At 43.3% G+C, this 22,015-nt stretch overlaps 1 protein-coding gene across 1 annotated transcript in view; it reads left to right on the top strand.

Moving 5' to 3' along the window:
- The first annotated feature begins 12,325 nt into the window (after positions 1-12,325).
- The window catches only part of nnt.S (nicotinamide nucleotide transhydrogenase S homeolog), a 75,021-nt gene continuing 65,331 nt past the window's right edge, over positions 12,326-22,015 (top strand). The window contains exon 1 of the mRNA XM_018244497.2: positions 12,326-12,526. The gene's annotated coding sequence lies outside the window, so the exon portion shown is untranslated. The remainder of the gene's footprint in view (positions 12,527-22,015) is intronic.

The following is a 22,015-nucleotide window of genomic DNA, read 5'->3' as shown; positions in this document are numbered from 1 at the left end:
TAATAGCTGATGCTTTTGGAAAAAAACATGTTCCCTTTAAGGAACCACTTGGTGCCAAATGTGAATAAGCTATCATCTTCCTTCCTTCTTTTTTTTGCATGGACATGAATGTGGGGTAGAGTTAAAAACTGGACTTTTAACAAAAAGCCAGCCTTTTCACTCTCCTGTGCATGTTTTGGCTGCTGGATTTTAAGAAATAAGAAGGGAGTAAGCGGATTGCTCGCTTGCATGTAGGGATGTAGCGAACGTCGGAAAAAAAGTTCGCGAACATATTCGCGAACTTGCGTCAAAAATGCGAACGGTTCGCGAATGTAGCGAACCCCATAGACTTCAATGGGAAGGCGAATTTTAAAAGCTAAAAAAGACATTTCTGGCCAGAAAAATGATTTTAAAGTTGTTTAAAGGGTGCAACGACCTGGACAGTGGCATGCCAGAGGGGGATCAAGGGCAAAAATGTATCTGAAAAATACATTGTTGACACAGCGCTGCGTTTTGTGCTGTAAAGGGCAGAAATCACACTACATTTCTAAACCTGTGTAATAAACTGCTTTAAAACGTCCAGCGTCTACATGTAAAGGTTACAGCCTGTTCACACGCAAAGACGAAACGCGGCGCTTACTGCAACGCAAAAAAACGCAAAGAGCTTTAATGAATGATACCGTCAAGTGAGCAAATAATAGTTTTTAATTACTAGTTGCTTGTCACCTCCAGGATGTTCGTCCTGTTGGTGGCAATATTTCTGTAGTGGTGTGTTTAGCAGTCACCGTGCTTGTGCGCACGTGCACGGTCAGGCAGAGGTAATTCAATGTACAGTGAAGTGAACCAAAAAACACAGATTCTGCAGTGTGGGCCCAGTTTTGGTCTACTTTATTGATCACCTGTGGTGACCATAAAAGATGCGATTTTGCCACTGTTGCAGAACCCTGAAAAATTAGGCATGTGTACTTTCCTGAAAAATTATGTTTTTTTTGTCGCAGCCACTGAAGCACAGAGGCCAGAAAAAATATGCCATATAAATGCTGAAAATATAAAAAAAATTTGTCGAAGCCACTGAAGCACAGAGGCCAGAAAAAATATGCCATATAAATGCTGAAAATATTCATTTTTTTTGTCACAGCCACTGAAGCACAGAGGCCAGAAAAATATGCCATATAAATGCTGAAAATATTCATTTTTTTTTGTCGCAGCCACTGAAGCACAGAGGCCAGAAAAAATATGCCATATAAATGCTGAAAATATTCTTTTTTTTTTGTCACAGCCACTGAAGCACAGAGGCCAGAAAAAATATGCCATATAAATGCTGAAAATATTCATTTTTTTTGTCACAGCCACTGAAGCACAGAGGCCAGAAAAAATATGCCATAGAAATGCTGAAAATATTCATTTTTTTTGTCGCAGCCACTGCAGCACAGAGGCCAGAAAAAATATGCCATATAAATGCTGAAAATATTCATTTTTTTGTCGCAGCCACTGAAGCACAGAGGCCAGAAACAATATGCCATATAAATGCTGAAAATATTCTTTTTTTTTGTCACAGCCACTGAAGCACAGAGGCCAGAAAAAATATGCCATATAAATGCTGAAAATATTCATTTTTTTGGTCGCAGCCACTGAAGCACAGAGGCCAGAAACAATATGCCATATAAATGCTGAAAATATTCATTTTTTTTTGTCACAGCCACTGAAGCACAGAGGCCAGAAAAAATATGCCATATAAATGCTAAAAATATAAAAAAAATTTGTCGCAGCCACTGAAGCACAGAGGCCAGAAAAAATATGCCATATAAATGCTGAAAATATTCATTTTTTTTTGTCACAGCCACTGAAGCACAGAGGCCAGAAAAAATATGCCATATAAATGCTGAAAATATTCATTTTTTTTTGTCGCAGCCACTGCAGCACAGAGGCCAGAAAAAATATGCCATATAAATGCTGAAAATATTCATTTTTTTTTGTCGCAGCCACTGAAGCACAGAGGCCAGAAACAATATGCCATATAAATGCTGAAAATATTCTTTTTTTTTTGTCACAGCCACTGAAGCACAGAGGCCAGAAAAAATATGCCATATAAATGCTAAAAATATTCATTTTTTTGGTTGCAGCCACTGAAGCACAGAGGCCAGAAAAACTCAGGATTTACCTGGATTCAAATGAAACCAGTAGGGTTTGCACCCTAGTTTGTAACAGTGGCGGAGGGAGGAGGACGCTAAAGGACAGCTGTGTGTGGAGTCATGAGGCGTGCAGAGAAGGACAGCTGCATGGGGAGTCAGAAACTCAGAACAAGTCTTCCGGCGTGCAGTAACCCTCCGAGATCCACCCCTCATTCATTTTAATAAAGGTCAGGTAATCCACACTTTTGTGACCTAGGCGAGTTCTCTTCTCAGTTACAATCCCTCCTGCTGCACTGAAGGTCCTTTCTGAGAGGACACTTGAGGCGGGGCAAGACAAGAGGTTCATGGCAAATTGTGACAGCTCTGGCCACAGATCAAGCCTGCGCACCCAGTAGTCCAGGGGTTCATCGCTCCTCAGAGTGTCGATATCTGCAGTTAATGCCAGGTAGTCCGCTACCTGCCGGTCGAGGCGTTCTTTGAGGGTGGATCCAGAAGGGTTCTGGCGCTGCCTTGGACTGAAAAACATTTGCATGTCTGACGTTACAGAGTGGCCAAAGTGCTTTGTCCTTGCAGGTGCGCTCGTGGCAGGATTACTGGCACCTCTGCCCCTGGAATGTTGATGAGTTCCTGAAGTGACATCACCCTTAAAAGCATTGTACAACATGTTTTGCAGGCTGGTTTGTAAATGCAGCATCCTTTCGGACTTGTGGTACGTTGGTAACATTTCTGCCACTTTATGCTTGTACCGAGGGTCTAGTAGCGTTGCGACCCAGTACAGGTCCTTCTCCTTAAGCCTCTTGATACGGGGGTCCTTCAACAGGCATGACAGCATGAAAGACCCCATTCTCACAAGGTTGGATGCAGAGGTATCCATCTCCGCTTCCTCGTTATCAAGGACTGCATCATCCACGTTCTCCTCCCCCCAGCCACGTACAAGACCAGGGGTCCCCAAAAGGTCACCACCAGCCCCCTGGGAAGCCTGCTCCTGTTGGTCCTCCTCCTCCACAAAGCCACCTTCCTCCTCTGACTCCACTTCTGACACCTCTCCCTGCGTTGCAGCAGGTGCCTGGGTTCGTTCTGGTGATTCTGACCAGAAATCGTGCGCTTCCTGCTCCTCGTCACGCTGGTCTACAGCCTCATCTGTCACTCGTCGCACGGCACGCTCCAGCAAGAAAGCAAAGGGTATTAGGTCGCTGATGGTGCCTTCGGTGCGACTGACCATATTTGTAACCTCTTCAAAAGGGCGCATGAGCCTGCAGGCATCGCGCATAAGCACCCAGTAACGGGGGAAAAAAATCCCCAGCTCTGCAGATCCAGTCCTACCACCCAGTTCAAACAGGTATTCGTTGACGGCTCTTTGTTGTTGCAGCAGACGTTCCAACATGAGGAGCGTTGAATTCCAGCGAGTCTGGCTGTCAGAAATCAAACGCCTGACTGGCATGTTGTACCGCTGCTGAATGTCAGCAAGGCGTGCCATGGCTGTGTAGGAACGTCTGAAATGGGCCGACACCTTCCTGGACTGCCTGAGAACGTCCTGGAATCCTGGGTACTTCGAGACAAAACGTTGGACTATTAAATTCAGAACATGTGCCATGCAGGGCACATGTGTTAAATTGCCCAGTCTCAGTGCTGCCAACAGATTGCTTCCATTGTCACACACCACTTTTCCGATCTTCAGTTGGTGTGGGGTCAGCCACCGATCGGCCTGTGACTGCAGAGATGACAGGAGTACAGATCCGGTATGGTTTCTGCTTTCCAGGCACGTCATCCCCAAGACAGCATGACAACGGCGTACCTGGCACGTCGAATAGCCTAGGGGGAGCTGGGGGTGCACAGGTGTGGAGGAGGAGGACCCAGCAGCAGAGGAGGAAGAAGAGGAAGAAGATGAGGTAGAGAGCGAAGGAGGAGTAGAGGTGGTGGCAGAACCGCTTGCAATCCGTGGCGGTGACACCAACTCCACTGTCGTTGTTGAGCCACACATTCCCTGCTTCCCAGCCATTACCAAGTTCACCCAGTGGGCAGTGTAGGTGACATACCTGCCCTGACCATGCTTGGAGGACCATGCGTCAGTAGTCATATGGACCTTTGGCCCAACACTAAGTGACAGAGATGCGGTGACTTGGCTCTGCACATGGTGGTACAGGTGTGGTATTCCCTTTTTTGAAAAAAAATTGCAGCTGGGTACCTTCCACTGCGGTGTCCCAATTGCTACAAATTTGCGGAAGGCCTCAGAGTCCACCAGCTGGTATGGTAAAAGCTGGCGGGCTAAGAGTGCAGACAAGCCAGCTGTCAGACGCCGGGCAAGGGGGTGACTCGCAGACATTGGCTTCTTACGCTCAAACATGGCCCTCACAGAAACTTGGCTGGGGGCAGATGACTGGGAATGGGAACTGGTGGTCAAGGTGGAAGGCAGAGTGGAGGGTGGTTCAGACGGGTCAAGGACAGCAGAGGTAGAGCAGTAAGATGCTGGACCAGAAGGAGGGTGGCTTTTAGTTTGCCTGTTGCCTTTGAGGTGTTGCTCCCAAAGTGCTTTGTGCTTGCCGTTCATGTGCCTTCACATAGAAGTTGTACCTATGTGGCTGTTGGGCTTCCCAAGACTCAGTTTCTGACTGCACTCATTGCAAATTACAACACTTTTGTCAGAGGCACACACATTAAAAAAATCCCACACTGCTGACCTTTTTGAAGCTGGCAATCTGGCGGTAACTGTAGAAGTTGGCGGCGTTGGCGGCAATGGCGGGTGCGTTGGCCGGCTGACCACAGGTGCCGATACATGTTGTTGCCCTACTGTTCCCTGCGAGCTGTCCTCCCTGCTTCTTCTAAGTCTTATTCTCCTCCTGCCTCTCTGACTCTCCGTCTCTCCATCTGAACTATCCTCCTCTTGCTCTCTTCTACTGGCCACCCACAAAACATCAATCTCCTCATCATCATTCTCCTCAGATGCATCAATTTCTTCTGACAGCTCACAGAAGGAAGCAGCAGCGGGGACCTCCTCATCACTCATTATGTCCATCTCTGTTGTGTTCTCTGCCAGAATAAAATCTGGTGTAACGTCCTCATCTCCTTCATCTTCTTCTGCCAATAATGGTTGCGCATCACTCAGTTCAAGAAACTCATGTGAAAATAACTCCTCTGACTCCAGTGAAGAAGGGGCGCCGGTGGTGGAGGAAGTGTTACGTGGGGTGGCCATAGCAGTGGAGGATGAGGATGTTGTGGTAAAGTTAGAAACGGTAGAGGATGGGGTGTGCTGTGTAAGCCAGTCAACTACCTTTTCAGCATTTTGGGAGTTCAGGGTCATTGCCTTTTTAAAACTGGGCAATTTCCTAGGGCCACAGGATAGCATAGCAGCACGGCCCCTAGTGCCTCTGCGTGGCGGCCTGCCTTTGCCTGGCATTATTTTTAAAACAACAACAACAACTCAGGTGGTGTTTCTGGAGACGGTATTATTATTGATATTTAGACAGTATGTGAACAAGCTCACACAGCTAGGTGAAACAATGCCTACAAGGTCAACGTATACACTACTACAGCAGTGGATACGGAATATATTATTGCTGCTTGAAAAACGTCACTCAGGTGGTGGTTCTGGAGACGGTATTATTATTGATATTTAGACAGAATGTGAACAAGCTCACACAGCTAGATGGCAGTTGTTTGAAAATGAAGAACACACTGGGCAAACAATGCCTACAAGGTCAACGTATACACTACTACAGCAGTGGATACGGAATATATTATTGCTGCTTGAAAAACGTCACTCAGGTGGTGGTTCTGGAGACGGTATTATTATTGATATTTAGACAGAATGTGAACAAGCTCACACAGCTAGATGGCAGATGTTTGAAAATGAAGAACACACTGGGCAAACAATGCCTACAAGGTCAACGTATACACTACTACAGCAGTGGATACGGAATATATTATTGCTGCTCTAAAAACGTCACTCGGGTGGTGTTTCTGGAGACGGTATTATTATTGATATTTAGACAGAATGTGAAAAAGCTCACACAGCTAGATGGCCGTTGTTTGAAAATGAAGAACACACTGGGCAAACAAATTGAAACAATGCCTGCAAGGTCAACGTATACACTACTACAGCAGTGGATACGGAATATATTATTGCTGCTTGAAAAACGTCACTCAGGTGGTGTTTCTGGAGACGGTATTATTATTGATATTTAGACAGAATGTGAAAAAGCTCACACAGCTAGATGGCCGTTGTTTGAAAATGAAGAACACACTGGGCAAACAAATTGAAACAATGCCTGCAAGGTCAACGTATACACTACTACAGCAGTGGATACGGAATATATTATTGCTGCTTGAAAAACGTCACTCAGGTGGTGTTTCTGGAGACGGTATTATTATTGATATTTAGACAGAATGTGAAAAAGCTCACACAGCTAGATGGCCGTTGTTTGAAAATGAAGAACACACTGGGCAAACAAATTGAAACAATGCCTGCAAGGTCAACGTATACACTACTACAGCAGTGGATACGGAATATATTATTGCTGCTTGAAAAACGTCACTCAGGTGGTGTTTCTGGAGACAGTATTATTATTGATATTTAGACAGAATGTGAACAAGCTCACACAGCTAGATGGCCGTTGTTTGAAAATGAAGAACACACTGGGCAAACAATGCCTACAAGGTCAACGTATACACTACTACAGCAGTGGATACGGAATATATTATTGCTGCTTGAAAAACGTCACTCAGGTGGTGTTTCTGGAGACGGTATTATTATTGATATTTAGACAGAATGTGAACAAGCTCACACAGCTAGATGGCAGTTGTTTGAAAATGAAGAACACACTGGGCAAACAATGCCTACAAGGTCAACGTATACACTACTACAGCAGTGGATACGGAATATATTATTGCTGCTTGAAAAACGTCACTCAGGTGGTGGTTCTGGAGACGGTATTATTATTGATATTTAGACAGTATGTGAACAAGCTCACACAGCTAGGTGGCAGTTGTTTGAAAATGAAGAACACACTGGGCAAACAATGCCTACAAGGTCAACGTATACACTACTACAGAAGTGGATACGGAATATATTATTGCTGCTTGAAAAACGTCACTCAGGTGGTGGTTCTGGAGACGGTATTATTATTGATATTTAGACAGAATGTGAAAAAGCTCACACAGCTAGATGGCCGTTGTTTGAAAATGAAGAACACACTGGGCAAACAAATTGAAACAATGCCTGCAAGGTCAACGTATACACTACTACAGCAGTGGATACGGAATATATTATTGCTGCTTGAAAAACGTCACTCAGGTGGTGTTTCTGGAGACGGTATTATTATTGATATTTAGACAGAATGTGAAAAAGCTCACACAGCTAGATGGCCGTTGTTTGAAAATGAAGAACACACTGGGCAAACAAATTGAAACAATGCCTGCAAGGTCAACGTATACACTACTACAGCAGTGGATACGGAATATATTATTGCTGCTTGAAAAACGTCACTCAGGTGGTGGTTCTGGAGACGGTATTATTATTGATATTTAGACAGAATGTGAACAAGCTCACACAGCTAGATGGCAGTTGTTTGAAAATGAAGAACACACTGGGCAAACAATGCCTACAAGGTCAACGTATACACTACTACAGCAGTGGATACGGAATATATTATTGCTGCTTGAAAAACGTCACTCGGGTGGTGGTTCTGGAGACGGTATTATTATTGATATTTAGACAGAATGTGAACAAGCTCACACAGCTAGATGGCAGTTGTTTGAAGAACACACTGGGCAAATAATGCCTGCAAGTGCACTACTATTGGTGCACTACTATGAAGAACAGCAAACAGCACTGTACACGTTAAAGAACAGTAAGATAAGTAAAATAAAATAAAAATTATATGTATATTAAAAAAAAAAATTCTCGGGTTGGTGCTGCTGAACTACTAGGAGCAGCACAGTAGCACACCAGTCCCACTCCCCAACACTGCTAGACTAATAGCACTGGGCTCTTATAGTAGCAACTAGCAAAGTAAAAAAACAAAAAAGAAAATAAAAGCAGTCCTTACAAGGACTATTGGGTTATTACAGCAGTCAGCAGATGAGATCAGAAGAGATCAGTGCCCACAGCAGGCAGCTACATACAGAGCACTGCAGTAGAAGGTAGATTACTAGCCAGCAAAGCTACCTAACCTAAAATGTCCCTCAAATCCCTGCAGACTTCTGTCCCTCCAATACAGAGCAGTATCAAGTAGATTACTAGCCAGCAAACTTACTATCAACTGTCCCTCAAATCAGTGAAATCACTAACAGCTCTCTCCCTACACTAGCTCTTCCAAGCACACACAGGCAGAATGAAAAAACGCTGCAGGGCTTCAGTTTATATATGGAAGGGGAGTGGTCCAGGGGGTTTGGGGGTGGTCCAGGAGGGAGAGCTTCCTGATTGGCTGCCATGTATCTGCTGGTCTGGGGTGAGAGGTCAAAGAAAAGCGCCAGGTAAGGCGAACCCAAAATGGCTAACGTTGTGCGACGTTCGCGAACATTCGGCGAGCGCGAACAGTCGATGTTCGCGCGAACAAGTTCGCCGGCGAACAGTCCGCGACATCCCTACTTGCATGTACCAATAACCTTGGCCTGTGCCATTTTCTGCTAACAGGAGCACTAGTCCAGGTTATCAGGTAAATCATTATAATCTCTGGGGGTGTCCTAACATTTGGCACTCCCCATGGATTGGATCTTTCCTTCTCCTTTAATGTTCTTAATATACTGATATGGGCAAACACATGACATTTTTCTAATGATACCAGTAGGGAGAATTAGCAGAAGCAAAAGGCCGGGTCATACAGCTGTGTGCAGACTGCGGAGGCAGGATTTAACGTCACACCTAAAGTAGCAGGAGCTGGAATATTCAGCCACAGTGTGGAACTTTAAACATTGCAGTTTCTAGTTCTAACCTGCTTCCACCAGATAGTGTACGCAAGAATAAATTGAACCTCAGAATTCACAGGTGTCATTTATCCCTGGCAGGATCAAGCAGCCTTGTATCATTTTTCTACATTCTTTCACTGTGATAGCATAGGAATAATGAGGCTGCTTCCCCCGTTACAGGGCAAATTTAGCTTTAAATTGACTTTTAGCATGTTATAGATCTATTTCAGTTGGTCTTCATAATTTATTATATGTGTTTTTTTTAATTATTAGTCTTCCTATTCTAGGCTCTTTCCAGCCTGCAGCTGAAAATGTTTGTTTCTCAGGGACACTGACCCCTGTTTCCAAAACTTGATTTCCTATAATTACAACCATGAGATATATATATAATATATATATTTTTAGTGACCCAACAATAACAAAGGGTATCAATGATACAAAGGTCAGACCAAGGTTCCATACATATCACAACCCTTTTGCCCAAAGAGAATAGGCAATCAGAGTAATTGAGTAACCACAGTAGGTGGTTTCACTCTGAGCTAAAAATTAATATCTTTTAAAATGCCCCTTTACTGGAGCTCCCTATAGATCTGCTATGGTCCCTGTCCATGCTTCAACTGCGGAGTGGGCATGTCCTAGGTTACAGTGCAGTGTGCTGAGTGCTGCTGGCTTCCCTGCACAGAACAGATGGGTGGGACTAGTAGTGTTTTTGGACACACTTTCGATAAATCAGACTGAAACACAAGTCTCAGCACATTCCTTTCATATTTAGAGGAGTATAGTGCACTGGAATATTCTCACCAGGTTGGGACTGAGAATTAAAATAGGCTCTGGCATTTCAGGTACACAGAATCCCAATCAGCCCCCACCAGCCCACTAAATACTGACTTTCTATGGGACCTTATAGCAGCCCCTCTGGCATTTGCCAGAACCCACAGATTGCCAGTCCGGGCCTGATTCTCACCTTACACTGGGCCACCACTCCCCCTCCCAATTGATGCTGAAGCCCTAGCAACCCCTCTATAGACCCAAGAAAAGTTACTGTCTATGGCATCTTACAGTAGCCTCTGTGGCCAGCCTGATCTTCACCAACATATGTTTTCAAAACCATCCACATAGTAAAAAATGCACCCAACCCAAACTGAGCACCTGGTGATTTAGTACGTTGTCCACATTGACCAGTACATTAGGATGGGAGAGCCAGCAAAGAGTGATGTATGCCAAGGATTATGTTTGATTTGCCTAATTTAATCCATTTTGAAGACCAAGAGCTGCAAGAGAGCTGATCTCAATATATCCTACTCTGGGCTAGAGCAGTCAATAAGTACATTTGTAGGCTAAAATCCTTTGTGTGTGCATACCTCCCAACTGTCCTGTTTTTAGAGGCAGAAACGTAACTTGAGGGGGGCGGGCCCCGCTCGCACCCCCTGCTCCCCCGGTAGTTCCGCCACTGTTTAGAGGGACAGTCCCTCTTTTGACGGCTGAACCCGCAATCCCTTGTTTGTACTGGAAAATCCCATTTTTCTCTGCAGCCAGAAAAAGAAACAACGTTTCAAACTTAATTGGCTTTTGGCAAAGAACCCAGAACAGCCACAGCAGCAAAGATACTTTTGTTACAATTTTGAGATAAGCAAATAAGTAATTGTAACAATATAATTTAACAGGTCCCTTGGGAGAAGTTAGACTCACAGCTTAAAGGGCAATTCATCTTCATTAACAAAACTGTAATAACTGAAAAAAAAACAGAAATAGGTTCAAACTTTCATAACCTGCCAAATTTTGTAAAATGAACATGGTAATTAGGGGGTGTGGCCACAAAATGGGCGTGGTTTAATACATTCGTTTTTCTCTCTCTTTTTATTTATACTATTAAAGATAAACTACATCTCAAAAATGAATATTTAGCAAGATAGTTTATATCAAATTAAGTGTCATATTAAAGAATCTTACCAAAATGCTATATACCTGTATATTTAAGTAAATATTGCCCTTTTACATCTCTTGCCTTGAACCAACATTTCGTGATGGTCTGTGTGCTACCTCAGAGATCACCTGAGCAGAAATACTGCAGCTCTAACTGTAACAGGAAGTAGTGTGGAAGCAAACGACAGAACTCTGTCTGTTAATTGGCTCATGTGACCTAACATGTAGGGTTTGTTTGGTATGTTTGTGTGCACCGTGAATCCTACGATCTCAGGGGACGGCCCTTATATTTTAAAATGCCAAATTTCTATTTAGGATTACTCAATGGCTCAAATGGTGTATTTAAATGAAACAGGGTTTAACACATGAGCTGTTTTATGCAATATTTTTTTTATAGAGACCTACATTGTTCGGGGGGTATAATTTTCCTTTAATGCTTCCTCGAATCCCCTGCGTTTGCACAGTATGGAAGTTAGTGACAAATTTCTGTACCAGACATGAACTTGTCCAGGGAGGTTTAGAGGATGCAGGGACAACATGAGAATTTGGAGGTGTTGGCTGGGCTGGAGCATTTTTTGGAATAAGAGGAGCGTCAGCTCAAGGGCTGAAGTAAGGGGGGGGTGTTGGCCTGGATTTGTGGAAAGGCCTGGCCTAGGGCGGCACAAATGAAGGACTGCCATCCATCCACGTCTACATTATATAAGATAAAGTAATTGGTGGCACAGGAGATTTAAAACACTTACATAGTAAAACTGAACGAGTGCTCATGTGCAAATACTAATACTGTATATGGGAATTGTGACTCATCCTGTTTGACATATAAAGAGCAGCAGGACCCTTCAAGCACCACAAAGAAAATGAATTCCTCCCACACTGTGTGGAAAGAACTTGCTTGTGTGTATAAATCTATAAAATACACAAAAGCCATGAATATCTTGTAAATTATATCCTTATAAATGGTGAGTCCTGATGTCATCAGTTATAAACGGTGAGTTCTGATGTCATTTCTGTCACATGACTCACTGAAACTGGTGTATTATAATAAATAAAGTACCCCCAGTTGCATATGAGGGTATTAGAGGTTACCTCAGAGTTCCAAGTCCAGTATAAAAACACTCAGCCTTCAGCCTCGTGTTTTTATATGGTCATGAAACTCTTCAGTAACTTATAATATCCTTATATTATACAAGAGGGGGGTACTTTATTCACTATATAAATATATCAGTGCAGTTGCTCTAGACTGAGGCCCTGAAACTGTGCTTAGCCAGAAGGGCAGCAGCTACTTTGGAACTCCATAAGCCAACATGGAGGGGCCTCCCGCACATACCATTATTATCTATTCAGGAGGGGAGTCAAGTACAAGTAGTGTCCCAGATAACACTTCCCAAGGGCAGCTCTACTCAGCCGCACAAAGTCAGTGGGCGGTGCCAGAGGGCACGTGACACAGAGAGCCCCGCACAGCTCTGCAGTCTCTTCCGGGGCACTGAGTGAGCTCGCCGGTTGCTGGAGCTCACAGTCCCCTCTGCCTGCAGCGGCCGGAGAGGGAGGTGCTGAACACTGAGCGTTCTATCGCCTAGGGGCTTCGGCAGGTAAGTGCAGTGGGAATGAGCTGCACGCGGTGCTTTGCTTAGTGCACACGGGTAGGAGGGGACAGTGAGTGACCAATTGGAAATGAACAAACCGAGATCCCAAAGCTCTGCAGCTGCTGACTGAGCTTTGGAGGATGATGGGAATTGTAGTTCTGCAAGAGCGAGGGAGACTCGGATTATACTAAACTCCTAGGGGTGGGATAGTGTTATAACTTTACTGCTTCCAGTTAGGGGCCGCTACTTGGGGAACACAGTATTTGCACGCTCCCCCGCTGTCTCTGCGCCTTATAGGCTTACATTCCCCACTGAGCCGGGGCGCTAACACGCACTGTCACGTGATGAAAGGGCACCCTGACACTGTAATAGCGCACTGAGCCAAGGACTCCCCAGAGGTGACACTTAAACTGCACACGGGAGCAAAGCAACACTAACACCAGCAAACTCCTCAGCCAAATCTCCTCTGTAATGCAACAATAACTTAGCAACGCACATTGTTTTAAGTACTGTGTTCTAACACAAGCACCCAAGGGGAGAGTAGGCACTGCACTCTAACACAAGCACCCAAGGAGAAAGTAGGCACTGCACTCTAACACAAGCACCCAAGGTGAAAGTAGGCACTGCACTCTTACACAAGCACCCAAGGAGAAAGTAGGAACTGCACTCTAACACAAGCACCCAAGGAGAAAGTAGGCACGCCACTCTCAACAGAAGCACCCAAGGAGAAAGTAGGCACTGCACTCTAACACAAGCACCCAAGGAGAAAGTAGGCACGCCACTCTTAACAGAAGCACCCAAGGAGAAAATAGGCACTGCACTTTTCCACAAGCACCCAAGGAGAAAGTAGGAACTGCATTCTTAACACAAGCACCCAAGGAGAAAGTAGGCACTGCACTCTTAACACAAGCACCCAGGGGCGATCCTGGCCCCTCTGCCGCCTGAGGCAGTCCCTCCCGGAAATTCGCTCTTAAAGTACCAGGAGCAGCATTTTTGCTGCCTCTGGTACCTAGTGGGGTGCTGGCGCCTGAGGCGACAGCCTCAACTCGCCTCATTGGCGAAGCACTCCTGCAAGCCCCCAAGGAGAAAGTAGGTACTGCACTCAACAGAAGCATCCAAGGAGAAAGTAGGCACTGCACTCTTAACACAGCCACACAGAGAAAGTAGGCACTGCACCTACCACATCCACACAAGGAAAAAGCAGACACAGCATCCAACACAGCCACACAAGAAAATTGCAAGCATTGCACTCTTGCAAAGCTCCGTAAGGAGAAAGTGGGCACTGTACTCTTAACACGGTTTCACAATGAGAAAGTAGGTGCTGAACTCTAATAAAGCCACTCAATGAGACATTATATGGATTATAATTCCAGGAAATGTGCAATTTGTTTTTAAGGCTGCCTGTGAGTGCCAGTGGCACTGTGTTTGTAAAAGGGCCCCTATTTGCTTAAAGGAACAATAACACCAAAAATGAAAGTGTTTTAAAGTACTGAAAATATCATGTAGTGTAAAACTGATGTTCTTCAGAAACACTACTATAGTTCATATATACAAAGCTGCTGTGTAGAATGGCGGAAATTGAAAAAAAGTCTATATGGCACAGGTTAGTGGATAACAGATAACACCATTATGTTCTACAGAGCAGAGACCCGTTTGAATGGCTGCCCCCATTGCTACACAGCAGCTTATTTATATAAACTATAGTAGTGTTTCTGCAGCAGTTTTACCAACACTGCATTTTATTTGTTTTACTTTAATACACTTTCGTTTTTTTTTTTTTTTTTATTTTACTGTTCCTTTAATGAAAACAACTTTCATTCTATATTAATTGTAAATGCCATTTCTACTGTTTTATAGTTTCTGCACGGCTGGTCCTCACTCCTGAAACCGTGTAGCAGAAGCCAGCTGGATGAGGGACCTGCATGTCTTTATTTCATGTAGAAATAACCTTTACGATCATTAAAATCAACGCATACTGGAGAGATTCTTCTTAGAAAGACTTTTTTTTTAAGCAAAGAGCGTTTTGTTTGGTTTCAGTTCCCCTTTAATATGTTGCACAGAGCAAGGTAAATGCACGCATGAACTAAAAAGCCTGTATAGGGGATACGGGAGCTGGGTGTATGTATAGATTCCATGCTGGCGCTAGGCTCGCTCATGTCTGTATTTGGAAGTCTGCCTGCGTCCGAATGAATGGACTCGCATAATGACTGACAGCCAGCCGCAGCCAATGATGCGCTTGCCGCGTTGACACGGTTTTAAAAATAGAATGGATTTGTGTTTCACAGCTTGACCAATAAGAAACGTCAATTTTTCTATATGGGCGGGGTCTCTGCGCGTGACGAGGCACGTGAGTGGCAAGCTGAATTAGGACGCGCTCTGTTTGCCCTTGAGGCTATGACGTCAGATACGGGTTGCCTAGGAACAAGGCGGTGTTGTTGGTCAGCGGCGGTCCTATCCGTTTCGCTGCCTGGGGAATGCTGGGAGTTGTAGTATCAGTGGTGTTCTGACGTATAGCAGTGCCCTATTACTCCTACAAGTAGTCTTAAAGGGGTGGTTACATTTAAGGTAACTTTTAGTATGTTATAGAATGGCCAATTCTAAGCAACTTTTCAATTGGTCTTCATTATTTTTTATAGTTTTATATTTGCCTTTTTTGCCTTTGCAGCTTTCAAATGCATTTCTAAACAATGGATGCTCTGTAAGGCTACAAATGTATTGTTATTGTTCTTTTTATCACATATATTTCTCTTCAGACCCTCTCCTATTCATATTCCAGTCTCTTATACAAATCAGTGCATGGTTGCTAGGGTCATTTGGACCCTGGAAACCAGATGGCTGAAATTGCAAACTAGAAAGCCGCTGAATAAAAAGCTAAATAACTCAAAAACCGCAAATAAAAAAAATGAAAACGAATTGCAAATTGTCTCAGAATATCACACTCTACATCATACTAAAAGTTACCTCAACGGTGAACCACCCCTTTAAAGGGATTTTAATGCAATGCGCCACCTGATGGGTATTCTACCAGCAAATATTATCATGCATTTCACACTGAGATATCATTTGTCAATACGTATAGGACATTAATGGTCCCTTATTATGAAAGCAAATTATCTTCCTGTAATGGCAGAGACATACGCTCAGATTCCGGGAGATTTAATCGCCTGGCAATAAATTGCCTCTTCTCTGAGGCGACTAATCTCCACCAATTGCCTCCCGTCGGCTAGAATCTAAATTGCAGGGATGCCACTCGGAGGGCTTTGTTTTTCTAAAGTCGCACAAAATTTCCTCGTGAGGTGACTTCAGAAAACAAATCGTTCCGAGTGCCATCCCGCCTGCGATATAGATTCTAGCCGGTGGGAGGCAGTTGGTGGAGATTAGTCGCCCCGAAGAAGAGGAGATTTGTCGCTGGGCGACTAATCTCCCCGAATCTGAGCGTGAGTCTCTGCCCTTATGGCACATGAGGAGATTTGTCTGACTCTGGAAATCTGTGCCGCCGATGCCCGACACATCTCCTGAAGATACCCCCCCTTCACTAACATTTGGATTGGTGCGTGGAAATGTTTTATATGCGCTGATCTGGCTCCATCCTTAAAAAGGAGAACTAAACCCTAATAATAAAGTAGGGATGCACGGGAATCCGGGATTTTTCGGATTTGGCCGAATCCTTCTGCCAGGCCAATCCGAATCATAATTTGCATATGCAAATTGTGGGCGGGGAGGTAAATCGCATGACTTTTTGTCACAAAACACGGAAGTAAAACATTTTTCCCCTTCCCACCCCCAATTTGCATATGCAATGATTTGGCAGTTCGGCCTAATCCAAAAAAGTTTATTCGGTGCATTCATATTTTATATACTGAACTTATTGCACCAGCCTAAAGTTTCAGCTTGTCAATAGCAGCAATGATCCAGGACTTCAAACTTGTCACAGGGGGGTCACCATCTTGGAAAGTGTCTGTGACACTCACATGCTCAGTGGGCTCTGAGCAGCTGTTGAGAAGCTAAGCTTAGGGCTCGTCACTAATTATCCAGCAGAAAATTAGCTTCCCCTGTAATATAAGATGATGCTACAGGTTTGCTGATTATTAAATTCTGATGCTAATTGCACTGGTTTCTGTGCTGCCATGTAGTAATTATCTGTATTAATTACTAATTAGCCTTGTATTGTGACATTTCTATTCTATGTGTACTGTATATTGTGAGTGGGTCCCTAAGCTCAGTAAGTGACAGCAGCACAGAGCATGTGCAGTGAATCAGCAGAAAAGAAGATGGGGAGCTACTGGGGCATCTTTGGAGACACAGATCTTTACTGCTAAAGGACTGTGGTTGCCTTGGGCTGGTACAGAACCCCAAACAAAATGTACAACATTTCTAGCCAGTTCTTTAGTTAAGTTTTAATTCTCCTTTAAAGGGCACCTGTTTTGCAAAAAATATTATCCCCAACCAAAGGTGCAGGCAATCTGGTTGGGGTAACAGTAGTTTTTTTTTTTTAATTGCTCCCTGCCTGAGCTTGGCCACCCGCACTGGGAAAGTGCTCCGGTTGGAGCGGTCACGTTGGGGCACATGCATGCACATAATAAACGAATGCTGCAACTTGCTTATTATGTTCATGATGTCAGAAGCATGTTATGCGCATGTGTACTGGGAGCTCCCTCCTGATGCCAGTGCCCTAGTGTGGTGGTGGACAATAAAAAGCAAAAAACAAAATCTATGGTTGCCCACATCTTTGGTTGGGGATAATACTTCTTGGCAACAGGTGCCCTTTAAAGGAGACATATTTTCTGAAAAACAAGCATGTGCTAGTGCATTATACTCTTTTAAATATAGAAAAAAAGTGCTCCAAAAAATTAGTGTTTCGGCTGATTTTTTTTAAAAAAGTCACCAAAACCCTACTAGTCCTACCCATCTGTTCCACTTCTCGCTTCCTTCTTTATCAGGCTGTGCAGGGGAGCCAGCCACACTCAGCACACTACACTGTAGGATAGGAACCAATCAGCTGTTAGGCTGACCTGATAGGGAACTGAATCTGTCTCCTTGTGTGACTGCAGGGCTCTGATTGGCTGTTCCCTCCTATGTTTCTGTCAGGGACACACCCACCCCTCATTCAACTTGTATAGGGACCAATAGCAGAGCTCTGGGGAGCTCCAATAAAGGGACCATTTTTAAAGAGAATAATATTTTTTAGCCCAAAGTGAAGCCAGGATGAAAGTATATAAATATAAGCTCAGGCAACAGACAGTATTTTCAACACTTGCATTTGTTGGTGAAAGGGATTGTTCACCTTCTCAACACTTTTTAGTTCAGTTATTTTTTTTTTCAGATTGTTCACCAGAAATAAGGACTCTTTTCAAATACTTTCTATCGTTTATTTTTTTTACTTATCTAACATTGAAGTATAACATTGAATGTCTCTGGTGTTTGAGTCTGAAAACTCAGTGATCCCGGAGTATCTCTTACAATTTGCTACATTTAGCTGATAGCTGATGCAATTAGCTGATACAATTAGTTGATACATTTCTTAGAAGCATCTGTGGAATATTAGCAACTATTGTATCAAGTCTAACAGCTGCCTGTAATGAAACTCAGGGATTTTGCTCAGCAGGGACAAAGATAAGAAATATATCAACTAAATGTTTCTAGTATTTGTGAACTCTTTAGAAAGATATAAGTAGTGATGTAGTAGGGCACGTGTTAGGGTCGGGTGCTGGTAAAGTAATTCTCGACACGCACATCACTAATAAAAAGGTGAAAAATTAAACTTTTACACTTCAGAAGTAGAAAAACAGAAATAACCAGAAAAAAAGCGTTTGAAGTTGAACAATCACTTTAATATTTTTTGTAATGTATTTATAGAAGTGGCCACTGTAGCGCTGGCCAGTTTAGTGTGAGGTTAAAGTTATGGCTGGTTACTACCTGATTTTGTTTCCATTTTTTGCAATGAAATTTATAAGGGAAATCATTCACCAAGTGACTGTGGCCTTTCTGTGCTGTTTAACCTTGGCTCCACTGCTTCTGTATTTCTCTGTTAGATCCCTTGCTCTTTACTCAAAGAAGTTATCAGAAAGATTGGAAATCTTACTCACAGATATCTCCTTGACCTTTACCCTGGGTAGTCTGTGTTTTTCCACTGACGATACAGAACAAAGCTGCAGATGCTGTGCATACGGGCTCTATTCAGAATGTGTTTGTGGAAGCCAGACTTGGCTGTTAATTATTTCCCTCCTGTGTATAAATAAAACTGAAAGCAAATCTGTCCGGCTAGTTATAAACTCTCTTTAGTAGCCTGCCTTGCTACTTCCCCGACTTCTTAAAGTGGCCATACATGGGCAGATTAAAGCTGCTGATATCATTCCTTTAGACCAATTTGGCAGTTTATCTGACCGTGTGTGGGGGCTCCCAACGGGTCCTCACGATTGATATAAAAAAAAATTGCCTAGATAACGATCGGTCACCTTTTGATTTTTTTTTTGTACGATCTAGGACCGCATCAGCTAGTTGATGCGGACATGCGACCCATTGGTGCCCATTTGCAGCATTGTAATCCGATTGTTCAGCCCCAGGCGTGAACGTTCGGATTCACCCAATATCGCCCAGCTGTTAGTGGGCATATCGGCTTAAGATCTAATAGTATATGGCCACCTTTAGTCATAAAATGTCACAGGTAAAGTGACATGTCCGTAGCAGTCTGTGTTTCCACAATAACTGAAAACCTGTTGCAAAGTACAGGTATGGGATCTGTTATCTGGAAACCTGTAATCCGGAAAGCTCCGAATTACAGGAAGGCCGTCTCCCATAGACTCCGTTCCAAAATTCCAAATTTTAAAAAACGATTTCCTTTTTCTCTGTAATAGTAAAACAGTCCCTTGTACTTGATCCAAACAAAGATATATAATTAATCCTTATTGGAAGCAAAACCAGCCTGTTGGGTTCATTTAATGGTTTCATGATTTTTTAATAGACTTAGGGCTCTTGCAGACGAGTGTTTTTACCTGCGCTCCCGTGTTCCAGTTTCATGCGTTCAGCCGCAGGGGAACGCAGGAGTAGACGCACTGAATTCTTTTCAATTTGGCTGTATTCACATAGACGCATGTAAGTGCGGAACGCAGGTAAAATGCAACATGCTGCATCCCAACCTTTGTTCCACGCTTACATGCGTCTGTGTGAGTACAGCCACATTGAAAAGAATTCAGGGAATTATCAAACAAAGCCTGATGCTGCAAAAGATCCGAAAATCCAGCATCTCAGACCTGCCAAGGTTGTATCTACAGTCATATGAAAAAGTTTGGGACCCCTCTGAATTCTGAGTTTTGTTTATCATTGGCTGAGCTTTCAAAGTAGCAACTTCCTTTTAATATATACAGTGGTGTGAAAAACTATTTGCCCCCTTCCTGATTTCTTATTCTTTTGCATGTTTGTCACACAAAATGTTTCTGATCATCAAACACATTTAACTATTAACTATTTAACTATTAGTCAAAGATAACACAAGTAAACACAAAATGCAGTTTTTAAATGAGGGTTTTTATTATTTAGGGAGAAAAGAAATCCAAACCTGTGTGAAAAAGTAATTGCCCCCTGAACCTAATAACTGGTTGGGCCACCCTTAGCAGCAATAACTGCAATCAAGCGTTTGCGATAACTTGCAACGAGTCTTTTACAGCGCTCTGGAGGAATTTTGGCCCACTCATCTTTGCAGAATTGTTGTAATTCAGCTTTATTTGAGGGTTTTCTAGCATGAACCGCCTTTTTAAGGTCATGCCACAACATCTCAATAGGATTCAGGTCAGGACTTTGACTAGGCCACTCCAAAGTCTTCATTTTGTTTTTCTTCAGCCATTCAGAGGTGGATTTGCTGGTGTGTTTTGGGTCATTGTCCTGCTGCAGCACCCAAGATCGCTTCAGCTTGAGTTGACGAACAGATGGCCGGACATTCTCCTTCAGGATTTTTTGGTAGACAGTAGAATTCATGGTTCCATCTATCACAGCAAGTCTTCCAGGTCCTGAAGCAGCAAAACAACCCCAGACCATCACACTACCACCACCATATTTTACTGTTGGTATGATGTTCTTTTTCTGAAATGCTGTGTTACTTTTACGCCAGATGTAACGGGACGCGCACCTTCCAAAAAGTTCAACTTTTGTCTTGTCGGTCCACAAGGTATTTTCCCAAAAGTCTTGGCAATCATTGAGATGTTTTTTAGCAAAATTGAGACGAGCCTTAATGTTCTTTTTGCTTAAAAGTGGTTTGCGCCTTGGAAATCTGCCATGCAGGCCGTTTTTGTCCAGTCTCTTTCTTATGGTGGAGTCGTGAACACTGACCTTAATTGAGGCAAGTGAGGCCTGCAGTTCTTTAGATGTTGTCCTGGGGTCTTTTGTGGCCTCTCGGATGAGTTGTCTCTGCGCTCTTGGGGTAATTTTGGTCGGCCGGCCACTCCTGGGAAGGGTCACCACTGTTCCATGTTTTTGCCATTTGTGGATAATGGCTCTCAGTGTGGTTCGCTGGAGTCCCAAAGCTTTAGAAATGGCTTTATAACCTTTGAAATTGAACTCAGGTGTGATAAACCACAGTTAAGTTATTTTTTAACAAGGGGGGCAATCACTTTTTCACACAGGCCCATGTAGATTTGGAGGTTTTTTTCTCCCTTAATAACGTAAACCTTCATTTAAAAACTGCATTTTGTGTTCAATTATGTTATCTTTGACTAATAGTTAACGGTTTTTGATGAGCAGAAACATTTAAGTGTGACAAACATGCAAAAGAATAAGAAATCAGGAAGGGGGCAAATAGTTTTTCACACCACTGTAACATGCTTTATGAAAACAGTAGTATTTCAGCAGTGACATAAAGTTTATTGGATTAACAGAAAATATGCATCATAACAAAATTAGACGGGTGCATACATTTGGGCACCCCCAAATCAATACTTAGTTGAGCTCCTTTTGCAAATGTAACAGCCTCTAGTCGCCTACTATAGCCTTTGATGAGCATCTGGATGGTGGTATTTTTGACCATTCGTCCATACAAAATCTCTCCAGTTCAGTTAAATTTAATGGCTGCCGAGCATGGACAGCCTGCTTCAAATCATCCCATAGATTTTCATGATATTCAAGTCGGGGGACTGTGACGGCCATTCCAGAATATTGTACTTCTCCCTCTGCATAAATGTCTTTGTAGATTTCTAAGTGTGTTTAGGGTCATTGTCTTGTTGGAATATCCAACCCCTGCGTAACTTCGACTTTGTGAAAAAATTGTTCAGTTAGGTTTTCACTCGATTTTATTGCGTTAGTCCTCTCCAATTAAATCATGCTTTTTTAATAATAAATAAGGTCCAATCGTGGATTCTAGTTTGGTCGGACTTTTTTTTATTTAACTACTTTGCTAGTTCTTGTCTCGCCAGTGCAGCGGCACAATCCAGATGCCATTCAGGTTAATGAGGGGACTTTGTTGTCTGCAGCGGGTACAATTTGATGCATTCGTTGTTCCTGTGTCAC

This window comes from Xenopus laevis, chromosome 1S, assembly GCF_017654675.1.
Source record: "Xenopus laevis strain J_2021 chromosome 1S, Xenopus_laevis_v10.1, whole genome shotgun sequence".
In the NCBI taxonomy this organism is placed as follows: domain Eukaryota; kingdom Metazoa; phylum Chordata; class Amphibia; order Anura; family Pipidae; genus Xenopus; species Xenopus laevis.
The sequence above is the reverse complement of the archived record's forward strand: the minus strand, read 5'-3'. Positions and strand labels throughout refer to the sequence as shown.